At 39.9% G+C, this 10,595-nt stretch overlaps 1 pseudogene; it reads left to right on the top strand.

The window, feature by feature from the left end:
- Window positions 1–4,873: 4,873 nt before the first annotated feature.
- Window positions 4,874–5,819, top strand: LOC111155408 (annotated as a pseudogene).
- Window positions 5,820–10,595: the final 4,776 nt, after the last annotated feature.

The following is a 10,595-nucleotide window of genomic DNA, read 5'->3' on the forward strand; positions in this document are numbered from 1 at the left end:
AGATGGGATTTTCCTATGGTGTGGTGTGTGCTTTTGATGTTTCTTATAGGTTGCCTTCCTGATTTCTTGTGGTCTCAGAAACCACCCTTCGGAGTGACTCACCTACCACTCAATGCTCTGGGTTGTTTAAGACTCTTTCATATCCTGAACAGTTCTACATATAAGGCAGTTGCCTATTATCTATGTCTAACTGATCAGTCACTAGTCAAAGAAGAAAAATTGTGATTCATCTCAGATGACCTTTGCTAATGCATAGATTTATGTCACTGTCTACATTTATGGTATGTGTGTGTCTGTGTGTGTGTGTGAGAGAGACAGATAGACAGACGCATGAGCGCACGCACACACACACACACACACACACACACACACACACACACACAGAAGCACCATGATTGTGTACAGTCCTTTATGCTGGAAGGCTTGATGCAATGTTCAGTCTTTGAAAATCCCTATTTGGAACATTAGAAACATCTGGAGAAACCACATTTCCATGTTGAAATAAAGATAAGTTGTCATTTCTGCTACTCATTTTGAATTTATCCCACAGCCTGATGAGAGAATTTTGCCCAGAGCAAGTTACAGAGTATGTAACTAAAAAAGAAAAAAAAGTTAGTAAAAGAAAAAAGAAAGGGAAAAAAACCCACAGAGGTTAGGAAACTGATTTTATAGCATTCTACCAGAGGTTTCCTTAACTATGCCTCCAAATATCCTTGGTCCATCCCAGTGAGTGGGCTCCTGGGAGATACTGTGCTGTAGGCAGTAGGATCCAATACAGACATGGGACACTCCCCAGGCCCATTTATCAGCCTCTATTGTTTTTCCACCTACTAAGTTTAAATAATAATATTTTTAAAAGATTCTATTTATTCATTGAGAGGGGAGAGAGCGGGGGAGGGAGAGAGCATGCACAGGCAAGGGGAGGAAAAGAGGGATAAGCACACTCCCTGCCGAGCTGATAGCAGGACATGGGGCTGGATCCCAGGACCCAGAGATTGTGACCTGAACCAAAGTCATACACTCAACAAACTAAGCACACAAGAGCCCCTAAATTTAAATAATAATTTAAACTTGTGCTTAATAATGCATGTATTTGGTCTGAAAATTTAGGAAAATGCAGTATAAATATAAGGTCCTAGGTTGATGCTCAAGAATCATGTCTTCTATTTCATACTTGAGAGCTTGTCTTCTTGGGCTTGTGATTAAAAATCACAATTTTTAATGTGTCTTATCCAGAGAAAGTGATGAGTTTTGTAAAAGTCCATCCAACTGGAGCTAGCCCTGAAATGCAGCTTCTCTATGTTGCAGGCGGCCATTGTGGTGAATTCAGGGACTTTACAGCCTCTGCCCAGGACAGCCTCATGCTCAGCTGAGTGTCCAGCTAATGAACTACATGGGGAATTTATACATAAATCAACAGAACTGCCTTCATCTTTCTTTCCATCTCTTGAGCTCCCACAGTGATCTCCCACTAAGAGGGAGTCCTTTCATTTGCTCATGGTTCTAACGCACTTGTGGGAAAAAAATATCAGACATTTTTGGCTTTTGGATTTCATACTCAAGTTTGAATATGTGGTTTCATTCCAAAAATACCATAAGAAAATCTGAGGAGTAGCAAAGCCAGGGGGAAAAAATAGCTGACATTGAGATTCAGTCTTGAACATCCACAAATATTTCTAGAATCCTTTTTTTTTAGAGGGGGCGGTCAAGGAGACCTTTCTTCAAAGAAAAGCTTAGTCACTGAAAAGCCAGATATATAAAAGAAATGAGTAAGAAAGACTCTTCTTGAAACAGGCCTGAATCCTCCCTCTTTCTTGAAATAGGCCTGAATCCTTTCTCTTTGCTTCTTTTCAAAATTCCTCCAAGGCACTCAACAAGTAAGTTTGAAAATCAGTGCCTGGCTCCGGTTTCCAAACTGTGCTCCAGAAAATATGAATCTTTTCAGATGTTTCCCAAAGACCTCTCTGGTCAGAATTCTGTCACTGTCTACCATATTCTCCTCTTGCAGTCTCAAAGTTTTCTTGAATACAGGAAGACTCCAGGGAGTTCTCACACAAAAGGATTTAACACCCCAAGGAATCTTCAGGTCATGGACACTGCTTTATATTCTAGACTGCCAGCCCATGGTGTTTCCCCTGGTTCTCTTAAAACATACTCATGGGGGCAGCCCTTTGGGGGAGAACTTCCACCTGACTTACTGGACTACTTTCTGCAGGGAGACAGCTCTGAGTAGTGGTTGGGATGGTGGAGAGGCACACGTAACTCTGTGGGGCCCAGAGGAGCAGAGTAGAGAATGTAAACAAGGGATATAAACACAGCGTTTATGTCAATTGGAGTAAACGTCATATCCTCTCTCTGTTTCTCTCCATGTAGACCAAAATTCCAATGGAGAACCCTCTCCTGACATTCTTCCATTTCCTCCCAAATCCCTCACCAACCTCTTTGAAAACCGTAAGGCATGGCAACAAAGCATATCAATCAAATGATGGGTGTCTCTGCCTCTCTGAAAAAAAATCCTCAAATGAATTTAAATATTTGCTTATTATTCTATTTCTAGTTCTTTAATGGCTTCAATTTCCTTACAAATATGTACACTAGGTGATTTCTGAGGAATGACACAAAGAACAAGCAGTGAAAAACACAAAACAAAAAACTAGAAAGATTTGTCACATGGCTCACACAGATTGTGCTAAATCTATGAATATAAATTTTACAAATTGATGCTCCTTATCCTGCTTGTCAAAATAGATTAACAACTGTTTTTTTTTTCTTCTTGTAAGTTTTCATTTCCTTTTTCTTTTCCTTTTTCTGTAAGGAATGAATGAAATGCTTTTGGTAAACAGGTAAACCAAAAAATCATTCTGAACCATGACCTCAGCCATCAGCTGTCCCCATATTTTCTAACATCCTGAAATTTTCCATTCGACTTGGGTGGCTGATTTCGCATTTTTTTCCTGGCCCTCTGTACCCTGTGGAGTTTGGGACACCACCAAAGGCAGGGAGTGAGCCTGACACCTGCCTGTGGTCTCCAGGCTCCTGCCCTGCGTAGCACAAACGAAGGGGGGGGGGGGTGGGTTGGGGGTGTGGTGACAAGCCTGAAGGTCATGCTGCCCTCCCACACAGACTGGAGGAGGATGCTGGAGAATGAGAAAATTATATCTGGGAAACGTTTAAAGGATAAAAAGAATTATGAACCAAAGCTTTGCCTCAGATGTAAATGGAGAAGGTTTAATTAACCTTTACTATTTCCCATTAGATTGTGAATATTTGGATTCACTTGAAAAATATTTTCTTACCCTCTCAAAACAGATCTGAGCCAGAGATAAACATATTGAAATCCTAATTGTGAAAGCAAATAAAAAGATGTCTTTCATGGGAGGTTTTACCATCATAGTTTCAAACTTCAGTGTAATGGAGTGTTTACAGCACCTGTTGGATACTCACCCCATCTGGGAGATACGACTCTCAATCTAAAATTTGCATTGAGAAAAGTGCTCAGAAATGAATGATACACACGCAATCACTCTGAGTTATTACTTTGGAAGAAATAAAATTTGTTTTCTGAAGATTCTCATTCAGTATTTTTTTAGGACTATTGTTCTTGCATACTAATATGGTCCTTTTCTTTTGGGAAATTGTTAGTTATGAAATAGAACTGACTATCCTGCCAGCACCTATGTTAACAGAACAGGGGGCAGGGAAGGTAATCTCTGTTTGGAACCCTTCACCTTAAAAGGGGCCTCTGTTGTTAACTAATTAATGTAGAAACCACACTGATCTGCCTGAGATAGCCAGTGTCAATGACCATTTTTATATTAGGAGAAGCAATAATAAAGGAGTATAAATCTAGCATCATCAGCATATGCCTTCCTCTTACCTACATTCTAATCCTGTGAAAAAATTTTCAGTAATGTCCTGACATTTCCTGACAAATTTCTAGCAGGCACTAGAAGTTTGGAGGTTGTCCTCCATTTCATTTGTCACCTTCAACATGAGCGCTCTATGAAGTGCTGGTAATAAGCAACTGCACAGAGCCATACCCAAGTGTTTCAGCAGCCTGTTTTCACATGTCATGCTCTACATAGAGTCACATGTGACATGGATTAAATCATAACCCCCCAAGGCAATAATACTGTCAAAGCTCAATATAATATAACAATTGAATTTCTATCTCTGCAAATCATTAAAAAGGAAGTTGTGCTATACCACCATTTTCTATAAAAACAGACCACCATGTCCATCCTGACATTTTTATCCTAAATTTAACATACTATTTATCTAATGGGGAAAATCCACCCCATACCTACTTTTATTCCTTATAATGTGTACTCTTTCCATATAAATACTCTAAACATTAATATTTAGTAAAGATCTTATTTTCTATACAGATATCAAAAAAATAGTTTTCTTGCCCTTATGACTTATATTTTTCACTTAATTTTGAATTATATATCTTAATGAACAAGTAGCTTAAAACTCCTCTGTGGACAAAAAACAAGAACAAGGTTTTGAGATTATAAATGTCAATACATTTGCAAACATTAAGTGACTCTTCATATAATACCTCTTTGCAAAAGAATTTCCCTGGTAATAATATCCAAGTCTCCAGAGATTTCCCTGGCCTTAATTCTGCAATCTACTTTGGATCAGTACTATGCATTATGTTGGCCTTGTTTTCTTCTCTACAATGATGACTCAAAACCATCAGAAAAGTGAGCTTCCTTTTTCATATTACTTCAGATTGGGTGCTGTGGAAATCGAGGAACAGTGGCACCTTTGGCATCTCCAAGATTACTAGGACCTTTGCCACCACATGTCATCTGCCGATCTACAGGAGCTCTTGGTTTGTGAAGGCTGCACTGGAGACCACTGAATGCTGGTTACCACCCTCTTTGGAGGCACCATATTGGTGATTACTCCTGGACTGAGTGAGGAGGAAGAGACTCTGCAGAAGAAATTCAACAAGCTCAAGGAAAAGAAAAAGGCAGTGCTGGCTCTGAAGAAATAAACTAGTAGCAGCAGAGCCAGCCAAAGCAACCAGCTGGTGAAGTCAGGAGCCATCAGTGCCTTCAAGGCTAAGACCAAGAACTCAGGCTTCATTTGTCACTTCCTATTCTTGAACCTTAGTGGGCAAGTTAATGGACCCTGAGAAGGGTCCAGTCCCCACTTTCCAGCTGTTCCAAAAGAGCATATCTGCCCCAGGGAAATCTCTGAGAGTTTTGGGTCTTCCAGTGACAGACTTCAGGACTTGAGGCCAGTTGGAGAAGAGGCAGAGGGCCTAGGGGTTGGTGAGTTTCTTGCTCAGAGCTTCGACTTGCTCTCTGAAAAATGGGTTAGTGTCCGCTCCTCAGCCTCCCCTCCTCAACCACAGTTATGAGCAGAATGGGAACAAAGACAGGGAACTCTATCAAAAACCAGAAGGCCCTTTCCACAGGTCGGACTCGTTCCCTGAATGTAGGGCTCCTCAGAAGGGGAATACTCTCTGATGCCCACTGTCTTCCGTGGGGCCTTCTCTCCCTTTGGAAACATCATTGACCTCTCCATGGACACACCCAGAAACTGTGCCTTAGTCACCTATGAAAAGATGGCATCATCAGATCAGGCATTTGCTGAGCTCAATGGGATGCAGGTAGAATTGGTATAGCTCAAAGTCAGTATTACCTGCAAACAGCCCATCCATGCTGGATCCTGCCACTGGCAAATCTGTCTGGAGCTTCTTGCTGTCCAGAACAGCCCTAAAGGTTGCCACCAGGACAAGAGGACCCAGATTGTCTACACTTGATGATGTCTACAAGGAAAACCTTGTGGATGGTTTCTAGGAAATGGAGGTCAACTCATGGGCCTCATATGTACCAACACTGGTCTCAGCAAAGCATTGAGGTAGAAGCTAAACAACAACAACAGCAAAAATCAAAACAAATAAACAAACAAAGATACAGGAGCTCTTTCTTTCCCCCCAGTTTTATTGAGAAATTTTTGACATGCATCACCTCATATGTATAATGCATATAGCTTGAGGTGAGGGTTTAATTTACATATGGGGAAATGATTATCGTAATAGGTTCAACTAACATCCATCTTCTCATGTAGATACAATAAAAAAAAAGAAAAAAAAGTCTTTGTGATGAAAGAAAAAAAGAAAAAAAAGTCTTTGTGATGAAAAAGAAAGAAAATACTCTCCTTAGGATTTACTCTTTTAACAACTTTTCTGTATGCCATAGAGCAGTGTTAGTTGTAGTCATCATGCCATACTTTACATCCCTAGTACTTACTTGCCTTCTAACTCTAAGTTTGCTCCTTTGACCATCTTTCTTCCAACCCCCCTCTCCCCATCCCCTGACCTCTGGTAACCACAAGACTGATCTCTTTCTTGGAGTTTGTTTGTTTTTGCTTTTAGGTTCCACCTATATGTGTGATCATACAGTATTTCTCTTTCTCTGAACGTATTTCATTTAGCATAGTGCCAATAAGGTCCATCCATGTTGTCACAAATGATGGCATTTCCACATTTTTTATGGCTGAATAAGATTTCCACAATTTCTTTACCCACTCCTCTATCAATGGGCACTTGTTTCTGTGTCTCAAGTATTGTAAATGCTGCAGTGAACATGGGGGTGCTGATATCTTTGGAATTTTTTTATTTGTTTGTTTGTTTCCTTCAGATATATTCCCCAAATGAAATTGCTGGATCATATGGGGATTTATTTTAATTTTTTGAGGTTCTCCAAACTGTTTTCCATAGTTGTATCAGTTTACATTCCTACTGTTAGAATGGCCATCATTGAGAAGACAAGAGATAACACATGCTGTCATGGACATTCTTAACTTCCAAGGCCTGCCGACTGGGGTATGACTGACCAGCATGTGCCACTGTGACCAGTGAGTGGAACCAATGAAATTACCCATCCTGTGGCCAGGGGCCATCATCTCCCACTGTGCAGCCCCAGAGGGCCCTGAAGAAGGCCCCACTTACAATGAATGTGTTGTTTGCCAGGCACTTCTTTCACTCCCACTAGGAGGGCTACCCATAGAAAGAATGAGCGCTGCTACTGATTCTACTGACACCATTTTACATTAAATTACCCCAGTGTTCTAACAGAAAGCCTTTTTAAAGTCTCCAGAAGCAAACAACCTTGAAAATGATTAGGAATGTGTGTTCAAACTAGGTTTTTTTGTCTCCATGAAAGATGATAGAACCTGGCTTCAGCACTATGTCAGACAGTGATGGGTGAGCTCCCATGCTGGGCCCAAAGCCCGGAAACAGCAAAGACCTAACTTGTATACATGATATGCTAATCTGTTTGCATAAAGTAAGTTGCTTATTCTTCAGCCCTACATCTTTCATTACCAAATATAGCCATATGCTTAATTTAGAAGTGATGTATTAACCTGTCTCAAAGGGAAAAGATCTCTGACCAACTTCCTGCTCCCTCCCTCCAGCCCCATACAGTGATGGTCATTCCCTTTAGAATCAGTGGAAGCTTTCCTGTTTCTGAGCTTACAAGCTAACCGCCTATGTTCTTGAGTGCTTACCACACACTGACTCACAGCATCTTAACTTCGGGGGCTGTAGCTGGGAAGCAGGTGACATCAACAACCCAGCACCATCAGGACATTCAACACAAATGGGTGCCAATATATCCAACCACAAATTGTAAGTCTAATAATCAAATCTCACCCCACCCCACTCCAGATGCACACACTCTAAATTTATGTGACTGAAAGCAATCTCTACAAACCCTTATAACTCTTCAAACTGAGTTTGCATGAACACTGTACATGGTCTCATTCCCAGGCACTTTTCATGGTGAACAAATAGTGTCCAGTGCTTCACCCTCATAGACTCACTTAAGAACAAAGGCACAGGAGAGCAAATGATAGTAGTCAGAATGAGGCAAAGTGCTCACTGATCCACTAAAATAAGTGATTGAATTGTTTCTAGCAGGACATGTGTGTGCTGTATGTGTGAGTGTGAGAGTGTGTGTTTATAAGCCATATATTGATAAGGTATGTCAGCCTATGCAATTACAGACTATAAAGTAAGTCATAAGCAAAATGGCACCATGTTTTCCATTCATTTTCTCACTTACTCATCTATTCAGCAAATACTTATTCAACAAATACGGGCAACTGCCTACATCACAATAAAGAAGTAATGTGCTAATTTTCAAACATGGTTCAAAGAACCTTAATAAAATAACTTGCTTTATTCTCATGAAAATCCTTGGAAGTGGAGTTGTTACTATTTCCATTATACAGAGGAGAAAACTGAACACTAAGTCACTTGCCAGGCCATGGAGCTGGGACAAGCCAGAAGTAGCAGAGCCAGAGCCCCACTCCCTGCATGACATCAGGCTGTCTCCCCACATGGCTGGCTTGAGAGAAACAGCATGGAAATCAGGCCAAACCTTCCTCCCCACCTGCTGTTGTAAGCCCCAAGGAGAGAGGACACGTCCTAACCAAGAGTCTCCCTTTGACCTCCTTTCCTCAGGGCTAGACTGTAACCCAGGCCATATGTTTTTGGAAAAACATATGGAATATTATAATTTTGTAGGTACATACTAAAATATTTGTTTCTCTTAAATGAAATACCAAGAATAAAGCTTTTGGTGTTCCATGACTAGCAAAAGAGAGCAGGGCAGCATCTGGCTGGGTGTGAGGACTTACTCTACCAAAAGGGAATGCATGCCCAGAGGAAGACCTGGGACATGCCACTCTAAGACTTCTGGGGAAAACCAGCCATCTGATAGAAGGCCAGGTGAGCAGCTTTGCTATATGCTCCCACATTCAGACCTCCTGTGAGTTGTGCACCTGTAGTGCTGCCTGAACAGAGAACAGTGGAACTTGCACCCTAAGTCTTGTCTGAGTCTCTAGACCAGGACCATATAGGAAGAGGGGTAACCATCAGAGTCTGCTAGGAAAGATCCTTCTGTTCTGGTGAAAGCTTCCTAATGACCACTACACAGAAGCCAATCCTGACTTTAATCCTGCCACTAAACACTTCTGAAACTCCTCAACAGCTCCAGATTGCTTGGGGAAAATGTAGGACACCTTCCCTTGCAACACAGATGCTAGGTGCTCATCTAGTACTTCTCTCCTATCTTACTGAGTTGACCACCAACACGTACATAAGACTTGCCTCCATGCTTAGGTCATACCATCTCCTACCTGACCTTTCCCTACCACATAAGCCCCGATTTACCTCCACAACTCAGCTGAGACAGCACCACCTGGAAATCACTCTTCACTCTCCCCCTTGGCCTCCAGGCCCAGTCAGATCCATTTCATTCTTTCCTGTTGCTATGTGTTATCCTTCTGGGTAAGGGTGTACTTGACAAGAAGGTCCAATTCAAAGCTGAAATAAAGTTTAATTACCTGTAATTATGAATTATCAATCTAGTAGTCCAGTGTTTTCCAAAATGGGCTTTGTTGTCCCTAGAAAATGTGAGTTCTAGAACACTATTAATGTATTTCGCTCTTAATTATAATCAAAAATATACTTTATCAGTTATAAAAACTTCTCTGTCACAGTGAAATTTTGACTTGAAAGATATACTCATAGGATAAAAGTTTAGTTTCTTAAGTAAATTACTCTCAAATTAGTTTTTAAAATAATTAGGATCCTGGCCCCTGAGAGATCTTCAAACCACGGGTTATTCACATTTTTCCTTTAAAAGGAAAATCCTGGATATTATCCAAGCTTTGAAAAATATTGGAACACTAAGTATGACCTTAACTATGTAAAATGTATTCATAGGAAAAATCTGAAAAGGAACATAATAAATAGCTAACACTGGATATTTCCAAAAGGAGACAGGCGTAATTTGTTATTTTCATGCTATAAAATGTCCATGATTTATTTTTATCTGAGGGAAAAAAGTAAATGTTAAAAATATATCAATAATATGTGGACACCATTAAAAATGATATTCTGAATTTAGCAATCAAGTTACCAAGTAAAAATCTAAAAACATTTTTCATTGATGTGAAAAAATTTAAGATATGGACATTTTTGGAGGTTTTCTAAAGTCCTATGATTCATATATTCCTATAAATGGATATAGGTCTGAAATTATTCATATTGGAGAATTTTTAAAGACTATATATTAGATTATTTAAAAAAATAACAAAAACACAGCCTCCAGCACATTCATAGGATATAGTACATCATGGTTAAAGGATCACACTCCTGCTTTTTCGGGTATACTTCCTAGTGACCCTGGTGGGGGAGGAAGGACAGGCAAGTAAGCAGGGACATAGAGAAATAAAATGGGCAATGTAATGAGAATTGTTGATGCTACATGTTAGGTAAATCAGGTTTATTTTACTATTCTCTTTACTTTTCATATGTGTTTAAAAATTTCCATAATAAACATTTTTTTAAAAAACTACAAAACCAACCAAAATTAACCACTCAGTGGGATACTATTATCCACCCATCAGAATGGCTCTAAAAAAGATTGATAATACCAATTGTGTCTTAAAGCTCTTAAAAATCATATCTGTTTAGGAGACAAAAACTCTTTATAGTGAAGCCTATAGTTTTCAAATATAGACCAAATAAAAACTTTATCGGTTTATTATCTCTTCCAAGC

This window comes from Enhydra lutris, unplaced genomic scaffold, assembly GCF_002288905.1.
Source record: "Enhydra lutris kenyoni isolate GAN:26980312 unplaced genomic scaffold, ASM228890v2 scaffoldscaffold41, whole genome shotgun sequence".
Lineage (NCBI taxonomy): Eukaryota > Metazoa > Chordata > Mammalia > Carnivora > Mustelidae > Enhydra > Enhydra lutris.